The following is a 27,177-nucleotide window of genomic DNA, read 5'->3' as shown; positions in this document are numbered from 1 at the left end:
AGTGCAATAATCCAGGAGAGATTTGAATATTCAACACAAGCATTAATCCTGGTTATTCTGTGCTCCAGAATAGGATCCACTGTGGATGCAAAGGATGGGAAACTTGGCTGGGGATTTGAGTTAATTTAGGCACATTTTTTTTGAGAGACTCCGTCAACAATGCTGTTGTGGAAGAGTTTGATTTTGTATGAATATTTGAGATAATACATTCTGCTGCTCATACACAACTGGCTGACCCACAAATGAACCCAAAGGTTTGTATCCCGTCTCTGGTGATACTACCTTGTTTTGTGCTAACGTGAAACCACCCAAATATCTGAACATTTTCAATTCCTTCATTCAACAAGAGCGGCTCGCCTGGCGTATGTCCAGTTGGCTGAACAATTTGATCTTTTAACAAGCGGAAGTATCTCACTCAGTGAACTACACTGTGCTGCAACATCTTAAATAAGATGGAAGGGCACCTCAGTCAGCAGTCAAGTTCTCCATCTCAGAAGCCATTGCTCTGTGTCTTATTTCCCACAGTATTGATGTCTTTAAGTGATCTTTCCAAGTGCTGGGGGGGAGTGGATGCTGTATAGATTGCTTTCAGGGTGTTAGAACACAGCCAGAAGGTGTAGTTCAAAAGTGAAACCACTATCCACGTTATTGTTTTTTTTCCAGATTTTTGAGGGTCCAGGTAGTGTAGATGTTTTCTGTTTCAATTGTATATTGCACTTCAAAAACAAACAAACAAAAAAAAAACACATTGGTTACAATTTAAACTTTTCACTCATTGTCCACCAATTTATCCTCCACGTCGCTGGAGCAAATCCCAGCGATAGAGCTAAAGGCTGGGTCCTGGACAGGTCCATTGGAACATACAAATGGGACCTCGATAACGTTAATCATGATCGTTCCTGCCAGACAGTCTTTGGGGAATGGTAATGAATTACAACTCGCATCCAGTGAGCGGCAGGTTTGTGAATCTAAAAATGCTCTGTTGATGAGAGAGAGTGCAGAGGCCAGACAGCATGGTTTAAGACTGGAAAATCTAACTCGGCCTGATGAATCTTCATTTGTGCTGGGGACACACAGATGGCCGGGTCAGAATTTGGCATCAGTGGCATGAATCGATGGACCCAGTCTGCCTTGTGACAACAGTGGCTGCTGGTGGTGGAATGGTGCGGGGGGGGGGATGTTTGCTTTGAAGACTCTGGCCCCCTTAGTACCAATCAATCATTGTTTATATGCTGCAGCCTATTGGAGTATTGTTGCTGACCGTGTGTATCCCTTTATGGTCATAATTTACCCATCTGCTAATGGATACGTCCAGCATGATAATGCACAATGTTACAAAAAGTCATACGAGGCTGGTTTTTAGTGAACTTTAATGACTTTCCTAAACACCGGCTATAAATCCTGTAGGAACATCTTTAAGGATGTGCTCGAACAGAAGATTCACAGTAAAAATAAATGCATCTGAGAAATAGAAATCATATTTTGTAATCATGTCAACATGAAGATCATTCCAATATTGAAATGGAGGCTGCATTGGGAGCAAAGGGAGACTTTACCCAGTCACAGCCTATGGTGCTTGAAATCAGAGAGAATCGACTGTACATTTGCATTCAAGATACATTAACCCTATTTTTTATGTGTCTGAGGAGTACTTCTGACACAAGAGCTAAAACACTGGACAGAATGGAGATTGGACGTAGCCATTGCTAATGGCAGTGATTCGTCAATTCTGTCAATTAAATCTGATTTAATGTATTATTTTTTCCCCTATTTGTTCATTATTTTAGGTAGAAAATGAACAAGAACACAGATCTGAGAACAATCTGAATCATTTAAATGAGGATGAAGCAATCTGACACCTGTTCAGATGTGTAACCTTGTACAGTATACACAACAGGGTCCAAAGAAAGCATTTTGGTTCATGGCAATGACTGTTATTTTAATTCCAGGAGAGACTACAAAAAAAGCTCTTCACGTTTAAGGGGCATCTGATCTTTGGCTTTACTTTATTTGAGGAATGACACAAGTTCTTATCTCGCTCAAACTTGACTGTGATTAACATCTGTGATTACCTGCTGACATTGTACCACCTTTCCTCTCCGACCAAGATAAATTAATTGCCTAAGGCCTTCACAGCCTCAAAGACAAGATGACTTATATCTGAAAATTAACACCATAGAATATCATGCACTTCACTTAAAATGTAATAATTTAGTAGTAGTAGTAGTAGTAGTAGTAGTAGAAGTCAATATTCTGGATTTAATGATCCCAACATTCCTACAACTGCTACTTTTTTTTTAGAATAAGCTTTTGCAATATCATGCAGGAGGTGAAACCACAGAGGCATTCAGACATAATGGAGTTTTAAGTAGAGCAGAAAGCCCTGGTTTTCCATAAATCCAACAAAAACAACAGCCAAAAAAGTTCCATAAAATACTCTTTTTTAATTTAAAAGCAATGCAACATTATACTGTGTGCAATATAATCTCCACAATAAACATACTAGCATGCATATTTACAAAACTTAATACTTGAAGCTCCACATTTTCTCCTCTGTCATTTGTGGTTGAGCTAATGAGCTAACCCTCTGACACCATGTGGGTTTGTTGATGTTTACCTCCTCAGAATTTGAAAAGGTGGTGGACACAAGTGAAAAATGCCCATTAATGAGAATGTTACATGGACAGCACCTAATTACGTCGCCTCATTTGGTGCTGGTGTCAATGGGAGCCGTGAAAACGAGTGTCCCTGTTAGTCTGTTTTCTCTACTGTGGTCCCTCTGAAAGTTTTTTTCTTTCTTTTCTGACATTGTACAAGTCAAGTCTGCGTCAGATGGAGGAGAAAGAAAACCTTTACATTTGTTTTTCTCCCAGGTGTTTCTGAGAATTACATGAGCACAGTCCTTTGGGGTGAGATAGAAATGCTTTTATCAGCTCCTGTGTGGGCTCACCTGAGATTCTTAAGATCAACTCAGTGTGCTAGAAATTCTAACCGAAATGTCTTTGTTATCCGGGGTTTTGTTGTTCCCTCAGTGGTCTCTCGGAGAATATCTTTGCTGATTACAGGGACCCCTGTGGCTTCATTCATAGAGGGAAGTAGAAACAGGAAAAGAGTAACCATATCACAACAGGACATACTGCATTTATTTAAACTATTAAAAAAGTAAAGAGTGCAGAGAAAACAACATTTGTTGTCTCTTGTGCTTCTGGCCAGTGTACGTGGTGAATGGATGTTGTAATCTTGAATTGGTTTACTCCATAAAATGCAATTGTATGGTTTCTTTGAATTATATAGTTGTCTCGATCACAAACTTGTGCTTTAATGCACGGAGAATGTTTAGGTATCAGTACACGTTGATGGTAGATATGGTGTTGAGGACTATTGCATTCATATTACTTACTCTGTGTTGGATGAAGTGGACTCTGAAAGGCTGAAAGTGAATAATAAAAAAGTAAACCCGTAGATCAATTGCTTTATCTATCTGACCATTTCTGCTCTGGGCATGTTTGCCCTCTTTAGAAGTCAATGCATTTACTAGCTGGAAAGAAACTGCATTATTAAAACACTTAGCTTTTGCCAGTGCTATTGCCAGTTAGTACAAGTTTCACCGATTCAACTAGATTTTTATTTCACTACTTTTTAACGGCTTCATTGCAGAACAGAGTGTGCCGTTCTCAAAAATACACAAAAACCCGAGCAGGTAAGTCGAAACAAGTGTTGGAGACATGATTTGTGTGCGCACCTTATGTCAGGCTTGTAGAGATTATTAGGCACATAATTAAAATACAATAAAAGTACTGTATCTGGGGCACACAAAGGCAGACTAATCTAGCTCTACCTTAAATATGAAGGTTGGTATAGACGACAGTGAATTATTATGTGAGGGAAAATCACACTTGCAGCCTTTTATCCAAAATGAGGCCAGGATGACTGACAGAGGAGTACGAGCACTGTTGAAGCTTTTCAGAATCCAAGAGGTTGGAGAACCATTAGCAAATGTAAATGTGTGAGGTTCTACCGGGCTACACACAGCTTTACAAGATTGTCTCTAATTCTGTGGACCATACAAATACTGTCAGGTAATCTTTTTTTTTTTAGGTATTTAAAAACAGCTGCAACAGCCATAAGTATTATGGCCAATTTAGCTGATGAACATTATCTGTGAAAGTACTGAGCCAGTTCTTTTCTAGCACATAAAAGTGTTCATCTGACGACAACACAAAACTGCACAGTGTGGAAATGGAAACATAACACAGTCATAAACTCAATTTTGGGCTTTGTCTTTAATTACCAGACAACTAGAGAGTAATTGTAAAATGTGTGAGATTAAATATCATCTTGATGATGGCTTTCATCTAGAGAAAGCCATTATGTTGAGTCGAAGTATTTTAAAATAGTTAGTTATGTTGCACATTAAATTGCAGACCATATATCATAACCAATTCCAAAAGCTTGATTTCCAGAATGTGCATATTGTAGCTGTGAAGGTTCATTGTCATTTACAAATGGAGTTTAATGATTAATGTATTTCTGATACTGGCTTTGGTTGGTTATATATGTTTGGTTTATTGCATCTTATTAAGTTAATACAGGGTAATACAGTGCTTTGCTGTTTCTTTAGATTTTTTTTTTTTTTTAGCAAAGCCAGTGTTGAATTAAGTCAACAGCTGAAAACAAACAATGTGTAAAGAGGGCAAATCACTGATTTCCTCTTCATTTTGATGAGAACTGGAGCAAAGCCCCATTGGCTTTTAGTCATGCTTACTATTGATTGTCCGGGCCATAATTTACTTTTGTCCCAAAGCAAGCTTTTCACCTCATTACACTTGGCTCTTTGGCTCTTTGGCCAAAGCCAGTCCTGGTCTCAATCATCATCAACACCTGCCTAATCATTAAATTGAGCAGCCAGATAAGGGGACAGAGATTATAGAGTCCACGCTTGCTCTTCACATTGCCCTGGCTAATGATTTTTATTAAGGTCTAATAGTCTGCGTGTCAAAAGGCAAACCAGTACCAAAAAGTCACAAGCTAAGACACTGGAACAAGTTTCACAGTGTGCCTGATTGTTTTTTGTTTTTTTTTACTTCCACCTTTGACATTCATTATAAAACTAAACTCTTTACTGGTCAGTGAAGCCTGAAGTTGAGCATGGAGTTCGTCCCCAAAACGATCCAGCTGTAATACAGTAACAGAGGATGTGTTTACTCACCTGATAGCATATCAGGGTTTCCAGAATGAAACAACACACACTCCTAGAAATAAGGGTTCCAAAAGGGTACTTCTACAAGGGCTGAGGTTCTACCTGGAACCATTTGCTTCTTTCCCGAAGAAAGGGTTTTTCAAGGGTTCTTGGTAACACTAATGGATCCAGTAAGAACCATTTTGATCCAGAGAACCCTTTAAAACACCTTTCCTGAATAAAGGGTTTTAAAAGGGCTCTTGGTGGAACCCTCCAAATGGGTTGGCCAAAAATGGTTCTCCTTTGAGGACAAGCCGAAGAATCTTATATGGTTCTACTTAGCACTTTTATTTCTAAGAGTGCATTTGCTTACCTTGAATACATCAATGCATCTCTAGGCCTAAAATAAACATGCTGCTGTGTGCTGCGTTCACTGATGTAAAAAACAAATCAATGCAAATTATAAATCATGAACACAGTCTATTAAACACAAATTATCATCGTATCAGACAGTTGAAATGTTGCTCATAATATCCTACGCACATTGGTTAATATATTCCACTCTGTGAAGCATCGCTGGCAAAATAGCAACTGATCTTAAGAGTGCAGCAACCAACACATCAGGAAACATATTATGGTCCTCATCTCGATGACTTAGTCCTGCGTTTCATTCAGCAGTTGGATAACACATGTAGTAGCCTGAGAATATCTGGAAGAAAAAGGTCAAGCTTAAGGGATTACTATTACCCACAGCCAAATCCTCCTGCTACAACCACCTGTCATCAGAAACCAGGCACAATGAAACTTTGTTTTTTTTTGGGGGGGGGGGGGGGGTTCAAGAAGACAAACGGAGAAGTGGAACAAGCTGGAGACAAAGGCGTAATATGTGACGCTTAAATGGGATTGTGTCATTTTTAAATTGGCACATGATTGCTGCCCAGGTGTCAGTGAGTAGTCTTGCGGTTCATTCAGTTAAAAGTCAAAGCTATTTTTTTTCCCACAACAACATTACATACATAAGTCAATTAAAGTTAAAACATTTGCATCATTTGATTCTTCAAGATTGAGTTGAAATCTGAAATCATGTGGGAATAATTGCATGATGGGATGTCATAGAAGCCAATCAGCGTTGAGATGGAAGAAAAACATAGTCAGCCATCCATTCATCCACAGGTTACTCATCTTACTCAACTTACATTTGGCGTGAATGGCCTTATCTAAATGCTTTCACAAAAACAAGTGTGCTTATCAGATGTATAGCCCTGCAACTCTCTGAGCTTCTGAGTTTGTGTGTGTGTAAATTCAAGATGGGGGAGAAAAAAAGGGAAAATGAAAGGCTCTGTCTACATTTAGAAAATGCCACTCATCGATTAAAGAAGTACCTTGACTTTTGGTGCAGTGAAGATTCAATCCCCTATTGATCCACAGAGTGTCAGGTTCTTGTTAAGGAGCCCTACACCACTTCCTGACGCAGTGCCTGAATAAGACAATGAATAAGACTGAGCAAAAGAGACAGAGAGGGGGTAGGGAGGATGTGAGAGGAATCCTGCAGATACAATATTAACACGTGGATAGATGAAGAGGCAATTAATGGCAAAATAACGAACAAATTGCTCTTACAAACAAAAGTAAGATAGCACGATTGATTTTGTGAAGGACTTGCAGGGTTCACACATCTCAAACCGGCTGCTCTTTATGAATGGGACAAGCACTGGAGCCTGAGACAGCCTGCTTCACTGCAGAGAGTTAAACAGCATGAGTGCTATGACCGGGGAAACCCGAGAACGGCTGTACCTTATGCAACTGTTCTCTGACTCAGTAACAGTCAATTTATGAAGTTAAGTCAGGGTCAAAGAGATTTTGAGCTTGCAAAGTTATCCACAAATAAACGTAGAGTTCAGACAGAAAGCAGCCTGTAAAATAAACATGCATGTGACAGAATTTAAGCATGTGTAGAGATGGATTATTTTCGTGGAAATGATTTGTATTTGGGACGAGCGCTGTTGCCTCACAGATAGAAGGTCAACAGTTCAGATCCTAATTTCACTGAGGGGCCTTTCTATGTGGAGTTTGCATGTTCTGTGTGTGGCTTCTCTCCACTAACCCTTAGCCCTACAGATGGATGGATGATTTGTATTTGTAAATAAATGAGACTGGCAATACCATCTGTGAACAACTTATTCCACCGCAGAGGTCACACAAAGTCACTTAAAAAAGTATGAACATCTGGGTACAAATACAGAACAGGAAACTGTCAAACTCAGTGCTCAAAGTTCCCACGCTGTTTGCAACTCTGAAATGAAACGCCTGAATAGTTATTCCTAAACCTGATTGTGATTAAAGAAGAGAGGCCAGAAACCGCTAGCTGGTCTGAAAAGGTGTCATTATTTCGTGACGCACACCAGAAAAACCAATAATAATAATAATAAGTAATCAAATCAACCTTCCTGGCATTTTTCCCAGGCTTTAGACACATTAGTGGCACATTTATAGGTATATAACAATCATTCCAATCTATCGTCATCAGAATATTTACAGATTTTGAAAAGACTTAACAGAAGATAATGCAACTCATTCTCCTTTTTGCCCAATTCACATGATTTATATTACTCCCTTTTCTCCCTGAACGTTTTTAAATCTGCGAACTTGCAGACGAGGGCAATGATTTCTGCTCTTAGCTAAAGACCTCAGACGTTTTATACGTTTGTTTTAATGTCAAATTCAGCACATTAATCAAACATTAACATCATTATGCTTGACTTAATACAATGTGTTGTTTTTTTTAGCTATTTTTCTTCAGATTTAGCCACTACCGTCTGTCGGTCTACCTGACGTCCGTGTGCATTATAAAACAGCGAGTGCTATTGGCAAGTGTCCCGTTGACGCTGAGTTATCTGACGGTTTGTAAATGTGAACTGTCGGCTACAATAAGCGTTTACGTCAACCAACTAAATGCAAGTATCATACGCTGGGATCGATGATGTCCTCCAACTGGCATCGTAAATCTTTGAGGTGTGTTCGCAGTAAACAAAAGCAGTGGAATGATATCATAACCCTTTTGATTCAGTTGCTGGGAGGCACTGTTGTTGTTGTTTGTGTGTGTGTGTCACAGGAAGATGTGATATCTAGTATGTTATGCATCTATCTATCTATCTATCTATCTATCTATCTATCTATCTATCTATCTATCTATCTATCTATCTATCTATCTATCTATCTATCTATCTATCTATCTATCTATCTATCTATCTATCTATCTAGTCCTGCACATTTCCTTTTTTTCACAAGTTTATATAATTTATAAGTTTATCCTCTCCAATATTTTTCATGTATTATGGCTCCATATCAAGATGTTGTTTTTCAGATGGAGACTTGAGCAGATTCCATATCTTGGCTTGACAGCTTTCCATCAGAGTAGCTCACTGGCCAAACAGCCAGCAACCCAAAGAGTCCAACTACTACTGGGCTCTGCACCATTTACTTATTATATAATTAATATTTCTGTCAGCTGTCCACTTAGACAAATTATAAAAACAAACAAACAAATCATTAAATATGTTCCAGTCATTACTCCAAGGCTCATATGCGCGATCTTAGAGCAAAAAAAGCAGTCAAGCATTTTTCTTATCACCTCAGCCAAAAGCATTCCACATTGCTGGTGGCGATAAGACCATTGATTTCCAAACAGGATGAAGGAAATTGAATAACTGCAAACTCATCTGTCTCACAAAGATAATGCTCCAGGTTATAAGTGGCATCACTGTAAAAATGTATTTGCCACACGTGAACCGACGGACTCCACGACGTGTGTTATGTCGACAGATTGAGTGACACAGACGGCAGCTATTGATGGAGACAACCAGAGTGGACTGTGAGAGAGAAAAAAAAAGAGGAGGGAGTTGGTAAGAAATCAATTAAGAAAAAGGATGGAGATAATGTCTGACATTTCTGCTAATGCAAAAGTGATTTCTGTCTATGAGATGAGTGCCTCAGCTGGGGCGTTTTTATTGGGCTGTCATCTTTGACAGCTCGGGCTCCTCAAAAAATGTCAGGTTGTGCTATATTTATTTATTTTCTTTCTTGTAAAAATGCTCACAGTTGCAAAACATGCAAGTAAATAACCCATGCTTTAACAGTGAAATAGTATTTACAGTAATGCAAGGGCATAATTATTTACATACAATGCACACAAAACGAGTTATTGATACAAATTAATTCCTCAAATATGAATTACCATTTGGTGTTTTGCATGCATTCTTATTTCACAGGCTTGAGTCAATTTGTCAAGTAAAGAAAAACAAGTCCAGCAGAATTAAATAAAACAACATGGGTGCAGTATGCGGTGCACAATTGGAAGAGATTTGCATGAATCAGATGGAGTAGATTTTTCTAATTGGTCATAGGTCACACAGATGAGCATAGTAGAAGCAAGCATTTGCCAAGGCACTTAGATCAAGAATAACTCTTGGTACTTTGTGCTTATGCTGATTGTTACTGGGGTAAACACTACTTTTGTTCATGAGAAAGCATTTGCCTGGAATAAAACGCCATTGCACACAGAGCTGGGGGACAAATTGGGGTGTCATTTAGTGACAGATTTATCTGAGAAACAACATAGTCTTAATTGTCCAGAAACCAGTATCCCGTCTGCGTCATTGTCACCCATGAAATTAAATTTTCACAAGAGTAACTCTGAGTTGATAGAAAGTGCTTCAGGTTAGAAAAAAAAGAAACAAACCCGATCATAAATCTCTGATATGATTTATTTTCACAATGTTTTGGTACATTGCAATGCTATGCAACACAAAATGTGCAACACAGCTCTTAAATACATGTTACAAGCATAACAGCTGTCACGAGTGGATCATATTGACTTTCCACCCTCACCCTGAATGGAACTAATTTACTGTATGTGATGTGCTGTGCAAATTCAGAGATAACAAGAATTGAGCCAGTTAGATGCAGACGCTTTAGTTAACATACGTTCTGCCTTTTATTTCCAGCAGAAACCCAATAGTGATTGCACTGCATCAAATGCCTGGAAGCAGTCCAGTGTTGTGCCTGCACTTTTCAGATGCTGTTATACTCCATGCCAGATATATACAACTAATACTGTAAATACTGGCGTACAACGCCGGTGTCACTTTGTGCTTCAATCTTTACCTAATGACAAGGACTGGGAATCATGGATCGGAGCTTACCATGCAAAAAATGAGCTACACACTTGCACTTGACCTCACCTTTGAAAAACACAAGTCATCATACTTGAAGCAATTTAATAATTTAACATGCCATAAACAGTTGTGTTTTATTTTTGACCGGCTGTCCATCCCAGTGGTGGTTGCAGGTCTTTGAAACAGGGGGAGCTCATCCCAGGCCCAGTTATTCACACATAAATTCTGCTGAAGAACAACTACAACGAGGAAATGATGTAAAACTGAAATGTTTTAGTACTCGTTTTATTTACAGTGTAGTGTGTACGACCAGCTTAAAAGCAAATCCACACAGGACTGAGGCAGAAAATGCTTTGCTATTGTGCATGTTCCTGCAACGCTGTCAGTCAAAGACTGGTTCCACCTTTCAGACAGTTCCTCAAATCATCACGCAGAAGCCCAGCATCTGTGCCTGCCCACCCCTCCACGGACTCCGAGAGAAGCTGAGCTTCCCTGGAAGTGACAATTTTGCCACATTTTTGTCCAAACACCGTCGAGTTCACTGCAGTGAAAAAAATTGAAAAATTAAGCTTCAAGTGATTTCAATGTGGAGGCTGCTACAGGAATATGAAAATCACGTCATCCGTTCTAGCGCAAGTTTAGTATTGAAATGCAAATACAACACCGTACATAGTTTTGACGACATATTAGAGGAAGCTGAGCTTCCCTTACTGTCTTAAAGCAATTTCCACTGGTCCACCCCTCGTGTATATTACATGATATTACGATTGACGCATCTTACATGCATTAGCCACAACAATCAGTAAATATGTGCCATTTATTGCATGCTAATACATGCAAGTCGGTGACAAATTGCAAATACAATGCAATTTATGTCACTTTCGTATGTCTGTTTTCTGAATAGACAGTGAGATGTACAACTGTGAATAACAAGGAGCAGGTGTGCTGCTTTGCATTAGTGGTGCTGTGAAGCAGGTGTGAAAGACTTTCACAGGGACCTCCAGAGCAAGTGGGTGTGAGTTGCTATAGTGTGGGGTGGGAGGGGACAGCAAGTCAAGTCAACCAAACACTTGTCTTGAAGCCTTGTTTACTTCAGCAGGAGCTGACTGTTTCTGGCGAGCTGAATAACTTTCTAAACCCCTCGACATCTCCCACCAGTGAAACTTCCTCATGTGGATTGCAGCTGGAAAACTGAGACATCCAGCACAATGCAGAGCTATATTTCCATAAGCATTTTCCCCTCTCAATCTGCTTCCATAAAATCCATTTTGATCATGAGTAATCCCTTCTTGGTACCTGGCTGCTGACCATTTTCTTCATATAAATGTGCTTTTGGCAGGAAGAATGCAGAAGACATGATTCTGCTTAACTTTCCAAGCCGGACCAATTGGGCTAAGATACCAGCTGTTAAGCATGGAAAGGCTAATCAGTTTAGCAGAGTGCTGAGGATTATACGGTCAAAGAGGACTTGTTGTTCCAAACACAATATACTGCAGAAGACAGCACATCTGCTGTTGGTTACTTTATTTGAGGCATTTCCTCTTCCTTGTTCCTTCTGGAAGCTCATCCTAGCCTTATTATTTGCTTGCTGCTGTTTACCACAGGCCTGTTGTATAGTACGTGTCCAATTAACTGTGGATTTGGTGGCATGTGCTATCACATCAGGTTTCCCCCGAGTCCCGCTTCATCTGTGCACTTGTTTGACAGGGTGTTAGGGCTTAAGGGTCAGCAGTTTTAAATCACTCAGTGAAATGGAATGCATAAAACATCACAGGTTTCCATGGGTATCAAGAGAGGTGACAGGTAGTTTGGGAAAGTATGACATTACACATTTGTATATATTGGTTAAATAGTACAATAACGAGTCTTGTCGGAATAAAAAGTAAATAATGGTGTCGTTTATGAACTAAATGTAATGTTACAGTTAAAGCTAACAGCTAACTCAACCCTTTGTGTTCCTTGTCCATTGCAAACATGCTCCACTCACAGGTACAGATCAAGGATTTTAGGATCAAGGGACACATCCCATCTACAGAACTTGACAGAAAAATATTCATAACAATATGTTTTAAAATGAATATCCAGTTGTTCACTTGTAGGAGAATTGTTTCAGTTCAGCTTTTAATGCTGCACCTTAGAACTCCAGTTATGGCGGCATAGAAACAAGATGATGGGAGCTGCTCTCGTCCTGTCTCTGCAAATTGTTCGAGATTGGTCTCATAAAACAAGATCCCAAGGTTGAGACACTGTAGGAGTCTGACTCAGGCTCTGTGAGCTACAGGCAATGATGCAATAAACCTTTGTTTAGGGGAGTGCTCAAGCAGGATTACATTGTGGTAGTCACTGAGCTTCAATTCCAAAGGGGACTCTCTCCTTTATATTATTTTCACCATGCCTTTGCACAGTGTATTAACCCCACTTTTTTCTATTTCAAAATGTTAAAGTTGTTGTTTATTCCTGTTGGTTACCTGCATATCTTTAAAGTAACAGCACTGCCTCGATACTGTTTTCCTTTGTCAGAGGTGAGAACATGTAGACCTTGTGCCAACACTCACCAAAAGGTTGCTGTTAGTTATCTTTGCAACATTTCATTGACCTTATGACCCAGTATTTCTATGTTTCTGTATGTATACTCTTTCTATGTCATTCAGTCAAGAGCGCTGACTTTGTGTTTTGCCTTTTTTCTCTTTAAGAGCAAAGAGAGATGGAACGGACAAAGTAGGGGGTAGCGTTCATAGTTCTGCTTAAGGCAGTATGGATCGAAGGCCGGCAGCATTTCTATATAATTGAGCTAGAATGTGTGAACATAATGTAGTTTGACTGTTAGGGATGATACTAGTCAAAATCACTGGATCAGCTATTGAACAGTAAAAAAAAAATCCATCCAATACAATCCAAAAATCCTATATATTGTACGCTTCAGTCACATTGTGGGCTGTTTTCTTTTTCATGAGAGAAGAAGAGAAGTCTGTCATTTGAAATGGCTGCAAATGTTTGTGACATCTGGTATTTCCATCAGAAAATAGTAACATCTTCTGTTGTTTGTGCATTATTTTGAAATGCTTCATGTTTCAGTGAAGACAGATAGCTATCATATTTAACAAATCAATATTACATTATTCAGGGCTTTGGGCTTTGGGAAATAAAACTTTCATATAGTGGACGCACTATCTGTACAGATTCATAAAGGATTGCCAGGAAAACTGATGACATTATAGTAGACTTGAAATCTGCTTGGATCACATTGTATGATTTCCCTCAACAGAGGTGTGAAGGAGCAGTGCTTATAAAGTGAGACTTTGGAACTGGTAATTCAGTCAATGCCAGCCCAGGACGTGATTGTAAACAAGAAATTGTTGTTGTTGGTACTTGTTGCTGTGCATGTAATTTAATTGAGCTTTGGATCAATGCAACTCAGCCTAAAATCTTCCTTTGGCGTGCTTGTTCATCGGTCGAATTGAATGCACAAACTTCGACTTTTCCTTTGTGTCTTCCTGAATAATGGAAGCGCTATGCCCCGAGGTGTGGAGCCGACTAACCCCGCTGCAGATGATGGCTCCGACTCTTCTCGTTCCGTCTGGAGCCTGGCTGAGGTCAGACCACGAAACACATCATATGGAAATGTAAAATAATAATTCATGAGAGGAGATTAAAGAGTAAAGTCTGATGTGTTATACACCACTTTAAGAAAAACTTGAAACTTAATTCATCGCATACCAGAAACCAAACTGCTCAACTAAACCGGATGATAAATGATATTCAATTAACGTTAAAGTTACAGCTCAAAAACAATACATGTTTAGTACGATATTTGTACATTTTAGTATTTATGTAACAAGGACAAAAAAGACAGTGGATAAGCATGGAAGTGAGCTGAGCCGTGTTGACAGTGTGGCCTTTTGTTCCTGGCGAGGACAGTTGCTAGATTGAATTGATCTGACTTTAGAGCCTAACCATTTATCTTGGTCAGTCATATCTGATCTGTGGCTGTCAAGAAGAGACACGAGTAGAGGGTCCATTGGAGAAAAAAAGACAAAACGGCTTGGAGAGCTAGTGAAGGGTCTCCTCTCAGCGTAATCCCGTGTCCCCACAGGAATGGCCATGTTCTCCCTCTAACGCAATTTAAGAGCTCAAATGATTTGTCACTTAATGCATTTGCAGATAGATAGAAAGATAATCAGCAACCGCCTTGTAAAAATCATCGTAAAATTATGAGTCGTTTTCCCTGAAAACTGACACACATCCACTATTCTCAGCCGCTAGCCTGTGATAATTGTTCTGTATGTTGAATCTGATGACACATATATTACATGTACACATTTTCATGGTTGGTCCCGTTGTACAAGCAATGTGAGAACATGCATTTGGGCTTTAGGGACCTGCAATATTTTATAAAAAAAACAGATGTGTATATATATATATACACATCTGTACATACATATACATAAGCTGCTGCAGAATACTATTGGTCCTGCAGCACAGAGTTCATAAATTGTAAATTAACAAATAAATAAAATGAAATGAAAAATGTAAAGGTTGCACTGGGAAAAAATTGCGGCTCAGCTTTGTCTCTCCACGTTAGGCTGTGAACTCATCCTTACGACTGTGTCTTCTGTTACCTGGGCCATTTCTAAGCCACAGATGATAACCCTCAAGGGGCACCTCATTAAGTCTTTGCCCCAATTAAGCCACAGTCATTTTGCCACAGCACAATTGCTCTGCGCAGTGGTGCACAAATCCTACAACAGTGGATTATGCTGATCAGTAGGTGGGATGAAAATAGCAGCATTTTGTAAGTCGGCGGAAGAGGTGTCAGCGGCCACCGCTTGCTTGTCTGGCAGTGTGCACCCAAAAAAGGTACGAGTTCAAGGAAACCATAACAGATGTGAAATTATACTACATTTCTAGCTCCAGTAGACATGGCGCATTGAAATGGCTCACAGGGGGCTTAACAGTTGAGTCATTGAGCGGAGCCAGTACGGTTGAACTTTGGTATAGTGAGAATATTCCACGTGGTAAGATTATTTTTTTCCTTTAATCCTCACAGTGTCATAACCTGTTATGAATCCACTTGAAGAATGGATGAGAGAGCTGAGATAAATTCACATCCTGGCTTTTCCTCACGTTCTATTCACAGACAGAATTCTTAATATGGTATCGTATATCATCACATCACTTGCAATCGTGAAACAATCGTATGTTTATCCTGATGTGATGGAATAAAGGTTACACACGGTGGTAATAGTTAAAACAACAACAACACAATGAGAGAAGGATTTATGCACAGATTTATGAACTGGCTTTCATCTTGTGGACTGTTATTGGCGTATATGCAAATAAGATGGCATCCGTTGATAGAAAAGCTGAGAAACTTGAATAATGAATGGATGAAAGGGCTTTAAAGCTGTGATAGAATGTAGAATTATTTGTACATTTGTATGATGATTAATCAAAGATATGTCATATTTTGAAGGGCTGGAATAGTATTAGTCAGTCGTGTCAGTCACGTATTTACCAAACTCTCTCTTTTAGCCCAGAATTCCACAATATAAATAATACACACATTAGCAATACTTTGAATGGTTTTTAAGGTTTTTAAGGTTCGTTCATTCATTCATACGGAAACAAAAAGGCGGATAAACAAACCAACAACAACATTCTCTGGTTTGACTTGTGCAATCTTCTACTTGAGTAATTCCCAGTGTGGGAGCACAGAGTTGCAGTTTCCATTGACATCAGGGTTTTACAGCATCTCCTAGTGCCACATTATGCATCATGAAGTACTACTTTCTGCTCAATTGTGTTGTTTTGGGTTTCGCGAAAGTGGCCCAGAGAAATCAGTGACTCTGCCAGTCACAGGGATGGATTTTATTGGTAAGCTTTCGAAACCCAGTGAACACATAATCAATTCTAGCAGCCTGATGAGGTGACAGCCAGTGGATCTGAGCACATTTGTGTTGACAGCTGACACTGATGCCTCAAAGCAACTGTGTGATGAAATTCTTTACTGACCCTCCATTTTATGACCTTTGCATCACCACTTTCTTTGATATGAGCCGTGACTGTTATTCAGTCATTACTCGGTTAATATGTTGTTTTTCTTGGTTGATCACTTAGATAGAAGCATCCTTTAAAAAAAAGGTGTGTAAGAATTAATGGCATCTAATGCTGAAACTGCAGATTGCAACACACAGAGGACTCCTCTCCTCACCTCCCTCTCCCTTTTCAAATGCAGGGGCTTTATTGTACTTGAATGGTTCTTACATCAGGTCTATGTTGGCACATTATCTTTGTCATTTGCTCACTAAGACTACGCTTAAAAACACGAAATGCTGTACTGTAGAAACAGAAGAATGTCTACAATGCAAGGTGCTTGCCCAAAGACCTTTTATTCTAAGGCCACGAAAACCAAATTATGTTTTAGGGTAGTCTATTCAATTTATGATGGTAGAGAGACCTGCTATGATGTATGGGGTTGGAGATGGTGGCACTCTTAAAATAGATTTTCTTTGCGAGTGTCCAGGATGGACAGGAGTATACATGCATACATTGGAGGAACAGTTGAAAGTAAGCGAGGCACACACACACGCAGAGGAGTGAAGGAGTGATTGCGATTATATTGGACAAAGGATGTTGAAGATTGAACTTCCCGGCAGGAGGAAAAGACCACAGAGAAGGTTTGTGGATGTTTGCTTCGGAGGACATGAGGACAACTGGTATAACAGAAGATCGGGATAGATGGACAGATGATACCATGTTGTGACCCCTGAAGGGAGAAGCTGAAAGAAAGAGTAGTCTATTCAAATTATGTCAATACAACCTTTCCAAATGTTACACCCTGGACTTTGAATGAAGGATTACATAAAAGCACATTGTCACTTCAACAGCCTTAGTACGTGGCTATAGTTTGCATTTTGGAATCCTGTGCCCAAGCCTGAATACAAAGAATATAAGTGCAGCCTTGTTAGTAAGATATACTGAGGAACAAGAACAAGTAAACCCTTGTTCACATACACTGTGGATACTTTGCAATCAGTTTCAGCTGCTCTTTAACAGACCCGCTGAGCCCCAGCAAACATGGGAGACTGCACATTAACCAAGCAGCACTGATGATTCTTTCAGGGAAAGTGGCCGACATTTGCCTAAAAAAAAGAAGCTGCATTTGTTGCTCCTCTCTTCTGTAAAGTGGCTATAAAGGTCTCAAAACTGTTGGGTTTTAAAGCCTTGAAACTGTTGTCCATTTGCATTTTAACAATGTGTCAGTCTGTCAGGTTGATTCATAGTCCAAGACTGCACCACAAGCTTGATTGGCGCTGGCCCTGCGAAATGCTTCTCACCTGTCTTCTCCAGGCGAAACGGCGGTGTAATGAGCCGTACTCTGGCAGCTGTTTAAGCAGAAAAATTATCAAATTGACCAGGCAAGAGGAGAGATGCTGCACATGTCATGTGGGTCTTTTTTCTTTGCCAACCGCCCTCGTGCGGTGTAGCTCATGCTGCTTCTTGGACTGACATTTCTTCAAGGGTGTTTATCCTGGATCACGAGGCATTTGCAGTGGCTGAGTCAGTAAAAAGTCGTGAGCTCACTCTCCGTGTCTGTTCTTATTTGTGTTTTTTTGTTTTTGATTTCTCTCAGATCCGGAAATGACTGACCTGTGAAGAGAGTCACACGGGGGAGTGTGTTTTCAAAGGACTTCTGTGCTTCTCTAAGAGTGTATGGCCATCTGACATTGGAAAGCCCAGCAGGTTTGTCAAGAAAAATTTACATCTTGTAAATTGTGGATGTTTTTGTCTTCCTTCTCCAGTCGGATGACAATTTTTCTTCAAAACAGTCAGTTTTGACGAAAACAAAACAAAAAAAAAAAGACAGCAGAGTTTTTGTAAAAATCCCAAAATAAACTCATGCAGATCCAAGCAGAAACACTCGCACAAAACAATGGTGTCATAAACAAGATATGAAGAATTGCCACACATGAATTTAAAAAGTCTGTATGTATTTAAAAATGAATATTTAGCAAGCCTAGTTTCACGGGGCCATCTGCTCTAGTGTCCCAGTCCCCCGACAGTGAAAGCCCAATTAGCCCAAGTTTATATTACCAATAATTAACACATTTGTTGTGACCACGTTATATCTAAATTAGATTTTCCGCATTGTTTATCGTAGAATATCTGACATCTGGCGTCACATTTATATTTGGGTGAAATTACTGAAAGTGAAAGTATGATGAGCAGCATGGAGAAATAATAACAAGTCAAATACTATTCTGCACCACCATGTCCTGATTTCTGGAGGAGTTTGAAGTTGTGCTGCTATCTGTATGCACTAAACAGCTTTACTGGTCATCGTAAAAATCCACAGTGATGTTGCTGCACAGGATGTGCAAGTCCAGAGAGTGTAATGATGATTGGTTGTTTCAAAATTGTTTGATTAGCAATTACTTACTGATTACATAGTGGATAGAACTAGTTAATTAATTTCCTTGCACAGGTGAAGGTGATTTGGACGACTGAACCTCCCTATCAAACACTCGCTTGTATAAGGTCTTATGATGGTGACCAGTCAACAGTTTTTATAACACAATTAAGTTCCTGACTGAAGACGTCAGATGTTCGCAGCTGAGATGAAAATAGAAGCCGTGCTCTGAAGAGAAGCGTGTTTGATTTAAATTCAAGTCTTACATTAGTAATACAAAAAAAAAAAAGAGAGGCATGGTTGTCTCCCAGTGCTCAGAGACATCAGTAACATTTTCTCCCCAAAGGGCAGATATGACACAGAATGACTCGCAGGGTGTCAGATACATCAAGCCAACATGCTTAAATGCCTGCCCTCAAATGCCAATGCTGCGTGTTTATAGCCAACTCTAATGGGTCTGGTTTTCCTCCCATTCCCTTTTTACGTCACTTTCTTAATAGCAATGACATTATGTAATTGGGTTGTCCATCCATCTATACGTGTGTTCATTATGTTTGCCCACTGTATCTCTTGAGCTCCTTGAGGCGTTATTCTCCAAACTTTGCACAAAATTCACTTAAAAGTGAAACTATTAGATTTTGTGAATGGGAGGTGAAGGGCACAGTGAAGCTAATGTGACTGTTCACTCCTGAAAGCATTAGTATGATTAGATTTTGGTGGTCATACGTGGTCAATGCAAGTGTCATTCCACCAAGTCGACACTTGGTATCTTTTATTGCTGCACCACATATATCACACATGAATATGGACAAACATGGAAACTGCAAATGGAATGGTTGGTGGAAGCATACGACCGGGGGGCAGTTATTCTAGTTCAATAAATGCACCAAGGGAACACGTGGCAAGAGAGACTGGGACTGGCTGGAAATTAATGTGATCACATCAGGGAAGGGACCATGCTGAACGACATGTGGAAAGAAAATGTGTCTCCCCGAACCCCCTTGCTGCCGTGAGGCATAACACAATTAGACTTTAGATTGTTTTTTTCCTCTCCCTCTGCCCATCTGATTTCTGCTCTTGCCAAGCTATTCTCTTTCATCTGCTTTATTCCTCTGTATTGTCATAATGTAGCAGACCCTGAGTGCTCTCACAGATCACCTGTACAGCTTAACAGTGAAGTGGTGCCGTTTCAAAATTGGGTCCCCCTAATTCAGTCTCTCTACATTCATTCTCCGGATAACACTTTCAGGGGTAAAAAGGGTGGAGTGGTGGAGAGGAAAGATAAACATTATCTTGGTACATGGAAATCTCATGCAGAGTGAAGGACCTGTGAAATTCTTGGTTCCCATGAAAGCACATTATAAACCACATGTTAATACAATGTACAAATGTAGCGCATACTTTCCTTATTCAGGTTGTGAGATTTAGATTATTATTTATTATTTATTATTTATTATTTATTATTATTATGGTCCATAAAATGTCAGAAAAAAACGTAAAAACTGGAAATGATGATGTTTTCGCATGTCTTGTTTTGTCCACAAGTTTTAATTATTTCTTTTAAAAGAAACGAAGGAAATGTAACACATTTAAGAAGCTAAAACCATAAGAAATATTGTTTTAATAAGATTATCGATCAAAATATTTGACGATTAATTTATTAACAGATTAAACATCGATTAATCAAGTAATTGTTTCAGCTTTATTTACATACATTAAGAAATAGTCACAATTAAACTGTGTTTTTATTAAACAGCTTCTCATGACAAATGACAAAATATTTAAAATTAAAGTCACTAATGTTGCATATCAAGTACTCCATACAAATAGATATGATAATGGGCTTTGGTGGTGATGGCTTTCAACTATTGTTATTACATATAGATTCCATATATTCCAGAGTCCATTAAGTCGTACATGAAATTAAATTAGATCCTAATAATGAAATCTGATGCCTCCTAACCTCGATTAACAACTGATGGTAGAAAACAGGAAATGTCCACATGTTGTTTTTTTGTACAACAAAATGGATCATCAGGCTTTATGCTGCTGCTTTATTATATCTTGTTCAGTATATGGAGGGTATAATTATTTGAAGGGGGGGGGGAAGGGCCAGTGGAAAGAGAGAAAAACTATATCACAGAAAAAAAGCATATGATGGCTAAAGATACTGACTTTCAGCAACAGTGCCCATGTCATGCTATCTTGTCTTTGTAAGCCTCGAGTCTCAAACATGTTATTAGAACACATCATGGCAACAAGTGCCCATGGTACCTCACTTATGCATCAAAGGAAGAAATAAGCTGCAGTAAATCACAGGGATGTGCTGAATGTTCAGCCCGCTTTCACAACAGAAACTGGCATAGAACGGTATACACTGGTTGCAGCTGTGAAGGCAGTCCAACAGTGTTTAACCAGAGTGCATCATCATTTTATTTAATTTAATGAGCATGTTCACCTACTGCCTGGCTGCTACCGTAGCATTTAATCCTGCCTATGCATGCTGATGTGTCGTGTGCCAGTTACAGCTTCTGTTTCCAAATACACGTTTCGTCTTTCTCCTGTGATTATACATAGACGTGAGAGTTGAGACAGTGTTCAACTCTGGCCATGCTTTAAAAGGAAACCAAACGGGATCATGATTAAGCCATTAAGGCCACATCTGCCAGCCTAATTCCTTTTTAATTTGCAGATAATTCTGCTGTATATTGGCTACAGTGGATGTGACATTTTAATTAAGCAAGGTCTGTAAAAAAATGATTACCACAAGGTTGCAGAGGGTTACCCCTCATAACACTGAGAATAATGGCAACCAGTGCCTCACACTGTCACCTCTGCCAAAACAGGACATCCCAGAAATCACACTGAATCTCCCCACTATTTTCTGCAGTCTGTGTCACAACAAGTACATTTTGCAAATGTACCAAAACGCTTTTATATTAGTAAAATCAGTATATTTAAAGGCTTTTTTTCTACGGTAAAACCCTCTTGAGGTTTTCTTTTTTTCCAAAAAACTGCCTTTGAAATAAAAGCTGGAACTAGAATATGACACAAAAACTTGAAATACTGTAGCAAAGACAGAAGCCATGAATGGTTATGGTAAATACTGGTTATGGTAATGGACGGTGTACTGTCACAAGTGAAACCTATGGCACATGTGTAGTGAAATATAACCAATAAATAAAAGTACTGAGTCAGTGAAAGTACAGCTGTGGCTCTCCCCCCATTTAAATAGTCTGGTCTTGTTATCTAAAATAACCGCCTGCGGCTCTGTGACAACCGCTGAGACTTTAGGACTTTGGGAACATCCTAATATCTGTCTAGGTTTATTTCCCATGACAAGGCAGGAGGAGGAATCAGACTCTAGAATAACACGATGCTTTTGTATACATTTCTTTTTTTGTATTAATCAAATGTGTCACATTCAAATAATATCTTTGCATTATTCAAAGCCCTGTCAAATATAAACAGGAAATGTTGCTGGTTTGAATCCGCTGGTAAAGTGAATGGTGTAGAGCATCTATTTTGCTGAGCTTCTCTCCGATACATATACTCTACTGCATTTTTGTGACAAAAGTTTTTTGAAAATCACAGATTTTAAGATGTAAATCCTCACCCTGTCAGTGGGTGTATCTATAGAAAGCCCTCCAGCTTTAAAACTTAGTATGAAGTTATTTACTATAGCTGAATGTAAGTGACAGCGGTTTTTATCGACAGCAGCGTTCGTGAATATGTAATTGCAGCTGACAAAGTGCTTCTTTTTTTTTTTTTGCCCATTCTCCACGGCTTTCACGCACAGCACCGGCTTAGCACAGGACTTGACACTGACATTATAATGATACATTATTAAAATGCCATTGTAATGATACAAAATTTCTACTGACATTAAACAAAAAAAAGGGCATGCATTGGTTTGATTAAAAAAACGAAAAAAAACCAAAAAACTTTTGCACGAGAGTGATGGGATTATCAGACTGCAATTTAGCCTGCAGAAGCACTGAGCACTGGTAACATGCAATTATATTTGAGTGGGGGATTTTAGGATTTCTGAAAACATTCTGCACACATCCCTGTCAAAGCAGAGGTTGACTGGTGTAGTGAGTGGGATGTGGCAGACAAACAAAAGAGGGTGAAGACTGTCTGAAAGCAGCGATGTGTTAGTGCAGTTGTCTGCTCTGACTAATGTTGCAAAGCTAAAGCAGAGAAAAGCAGTCAGCACCATGGACAGCTCTGCGCTCTCTGCGTTTCATTCTCCTCAGGACTCTGGCCAGCTCCACAGGGAGCTGTCCATACACACACAGACAGATTGTCTCCAGTGTGCACTGGACAAAAATATCCCCGCATTTTCTTTCCTTCCTTCCTTCTTTTTCTTCACATCTGTACCGTGCTTTCAATTTGGGAACACTTGGCTGCAGATTAACTGGAATTTCTAGGTAATCTAGGACCCACCCCGTGCAGTAAGATTAATGGGTCAGCGAGCTAACTGTGTTCTTAGCTGCTTTAGCTGTTTTTTTGGACCCACATTGCCTTGTGAGGTAACCATGGTTACCTATCACCGTACTGGTTCCGTGTCTATGAACTCCTGGCTGCTGGCGGTTGCTGTCCAGTTTCTTCTGGAACATATGTTCTGACTGTAAAATGGCTACCACCAGCCCAGATTGATTATAAGCCATACATTTTAGACAGCGTTACAGAAATAATAGATGCACATCAAGAGTATAATACATATACACATTTAACATTATGTCAGTTTACGAATAATTAAAATGTCCAACTGTCTCAGACCCCATTTAAACACCTCATATTGCATGTTTTGCTATGCAAATGCACCTGTTGCAGCTGGTGCCTGATGACATATTTCACTTCAAATGTTACCACCACTTTTTATTTTACGTAGCAATTATGACAAACATTCAGATTTATTATCCAACACCACTTCTTTGAGGGTTATAGTTGGAGGAAGATGGAGCCAATCCCAGCTGACCTTGGGGAAGCCGCAGTGCACACCAAAAGCAGATCACCAGCTAACTACCACTCATTCACACCTACAGACACAATGTATAGTTCTAACCTAACCCCATTCTGCATCTGCCCAGACTGTGGGAGGAACATGCAAACCATAACAGAAAGGGGTTATGTCAAAATGGGATTCAAACCAGCGTCTTCTTTGCTGTGTTCTACCGCTGTTAGAACATTGCATTTGACTGATGCCATGCTACAAAATTGCACATTGTCATTGCACATGACTTTCCCACTGACTAAATCTTTAAATTAGCGACTTTTTTAGCAAGCTAAATGCAGAGAAAAAAACATTTTGGTACGCCAAGAGTAACTGGTTCAGTGTAAACCGGTGCTTTCATATTTCATTACTGCGGCCCCCGTGAGCATCAGGTCGACATCGTTGCTATCATGAATTGAAAATCAGTTGTTTTTATTGCCTCGGTGTGACAGCACAGTATTTCATGTGATGATGAAATGCCTCATCTGGAGCATGCCCATGGTGCATGTGACTGCCTATTATTACAAATTGCATCCCTTCAATATGGATACAATCATACCTTTATTGGCACATTCATGAAGTTGACAGAGCACATAAAAAAAGGACTGTGAGACTGGTTATTCCCCATAACAGTATGTTTAATGAAGCTATCGAAGGCTTTGTGTGACGGGGTTTGTGCATTATTCTAAATAGTTGGGTTTATTTTATTTCTTCCTGTTCATGGTTAATCCACAAAGGGAAAAACAAATAGGGTTTGAGTGACAGATTACATGGAGAATCTAGTCTTTTCGAACCGCACCCCATCGAGGAGTAACTGAGCCTTACTGCGTCCAGTGTGTGTCTTAATGTAATCCCCATGGATTACATGGAAATTTACCCCAAGAATCCTCTGGGAGAAAAATTCAAAAAGAAAGAATGTCGTTTCAGTTTATTTTATTTATTTTTTTGTTCTTTAATGCTGGAAAATACACATCCTGAGGGAAAACGTTATGAGATTTTAAAAATAAATGCATTCAGATTGTTTTTTTTTTCCCCAGTCGTTGCTATAAGATGTTTTAAGGGGATGCAGCTTAGATGTTCTGCTATTTTATTGTTCTGAAAGAAAATTTGCCATCTTAATATAGTGCAGTAGCACATTTTTTTTTTCAGATGTGCTGGAAACAGCCATGGCCTGGGGGCATAATGTTTCTGGGATGTCTGTTTGTACGTCCAGTTGCCTCCCATTATCATGAACTCAATATCTCAGGAGCCATTTGAGGGAAATATTCCTGCACTCACTTAGACTCAATCTGTAAAATGATTTCATTTTTTTGTAACAATCATTATTTTTATAGCAATGATTACACACCTTAATGAAGCTGGTAATTTACTTTACTTTCGTTGAATTCGGATGTTTTATTCATCTCCCGTCTTTGCTTATCAGCAGCGTCTCTCATCAGCTCAGGTTTGTAACACCAGCTGTTTTAATTTACGGGGATTGTTTAAAGGTGTTGTACAGGCAGGATCACTCGAAAAACAATCACAGAGTCTCATCTCCATGTTGTTAAGTTTTTAGCCCTCTGTACAGAGCACCTCCCATCATTTGATCACACACGTTTGATCATTTTGATTTTCTCCCATTCTTTTTTCCCTCCTTTAAATTGCTTTGCAGCCAAGGCAGTTCTTGCCAATGCTGTGGCAGCAGGGTGTATGCACAGTTACCTTATAGACCAGCTGATAAGAGTGTTCTCTCTCTCTCTCTGAACTGCCCTTTGATTAGTCTAAATCTCTTGCCGCTGGACAGATTTCTTCAAGGCAGAGCCAAGAGCAGGTGCACAAAACTAGTCCCTTCTCAGATTGGTTTATTGACATTATACTGAAAAGCTTTTGTGGAATTATTGCTCAACAACTCAAAAAAAATACCTGCCTGTCCATACTTTGTTTCAGTGTATTTACTCTATGCTGCTTTTTTTCTTACATTTGTCATCTTCAAACATTCAGATTAATAACCACAATGCTGTCCTTTTTGGTCTACATGTAACACATCTAAAGATCTTAAAGGAAACTGTGGATGCACGAGTAAACAATCTTTGTCAGATGAAGCTCTATGTCGGTCTAAATGTCTTCTCTGCACATGGATGTGTGTTTCCTTTCCATGCTTTGACTGTAACACTTCAAGGCATGCAACAACATCAACAACAGCCAGCATCACCCCGTTCTGTCCTCTTCATCTTCACTACAGAAGCGCTGTCTTAACACCTGCTATTTTCCCCCCCCATCTTCTTCTTCTTCTTGGCAAAATGTGGTGCATGTACACATTATTTCTCTCCCTTTCCATTGCTGGATCTTCCCGTTTCAGATCATGCCTTTTACCTGCTCGTTTACTGGGAAACATGTGCATTTAGGCCTAAATTACCTTGCGCTTATGTGTGACCGAAGTACCAAATATACCTTTCGTTGCCTTCTCCTGTGTCCAATTACTATGTGAGCTTAGAACTTCACATGCTCTACAATTAAAATCAAAGGCAGCGGCTGCATGGCACATTTTGAACAAGGCAGTATTGTATCTCGCTCTTCTGAGCTCCATCGCTCTTCAATCTAAGTGTTTCTTGTAAATAGATGACTAATATTTACTCATATTTTGTGGTCAACATTTTACCCCATCTTTTAGTTATATTGTTTGTGTTATTTAAACAACTGTTTTGCATATAGAATGTATAATATTGTAACATTATATTGTCTGATAATGATGCTAAAATAAATACAAGATACCACAATGAAAACAAAACCAAAACATGAGGAATTCACATGATATAAAAAAAGTTTCTGCTGATGCTTTGATATCTCACGTGGCATGCTACAGATTACCAACCCTTCCATTTATCTGCCAAGCATTGCTAATTATCATTCACCCACATGCTACAACCACTATTGTAGCATGGTCTGTACATGTGTTTCAGGTTATATAAGCTGAATGATTGAATGATTCAGTCTGATACAGTGTGGTACATTTTCTTTTTTTTTTGCGTTCCATCCATCCCCCATTCCATTCTTTGGCAGCCGTCCCTTGGGCTACCAGAATAAAATGGTATGGCACACTCAGCTGATTGGGCGACAGAAGCTGCTGGATGTTGTCGTCATATGACGTTGCAGTGGTACGACGTCGCGTCATGCTACGCGGGCCATCAGGCACAGCTCACAACCCACCTAATGCCTACTGTGACCTTTACCCCACAGTTTAATCAGGGCATTGTCATAAACAAATGGTGAAGATGAGATTGCCTCCTTTGCGAGAAAAAAAAAACAACTAAACATTAAATCGCTTCTAATCGTAACTCCTTTGAGTGCCCTATTCAGGGAAAGCTTATTTTAAACTTTCCACCCAATAACTCAATCCCGCTCTTATCTCAGGGAAGAGATTTAGAGTGAGGTGGGA

The sequence above is a fragment of the Microchirus variegatus genome (assembly GCF_963457635.1).
Source record: "Microchirus variegatus genome assembly, chromosome: 6".
NCBI lineage: Eukaryota > Metazoa > Chordata > Actinopteri > Pleuronectiformes > Soleidae > Microchirus > Microchirus variegatus.
This window is presented reverse-complemented; position numbering follows the sequence as displayed.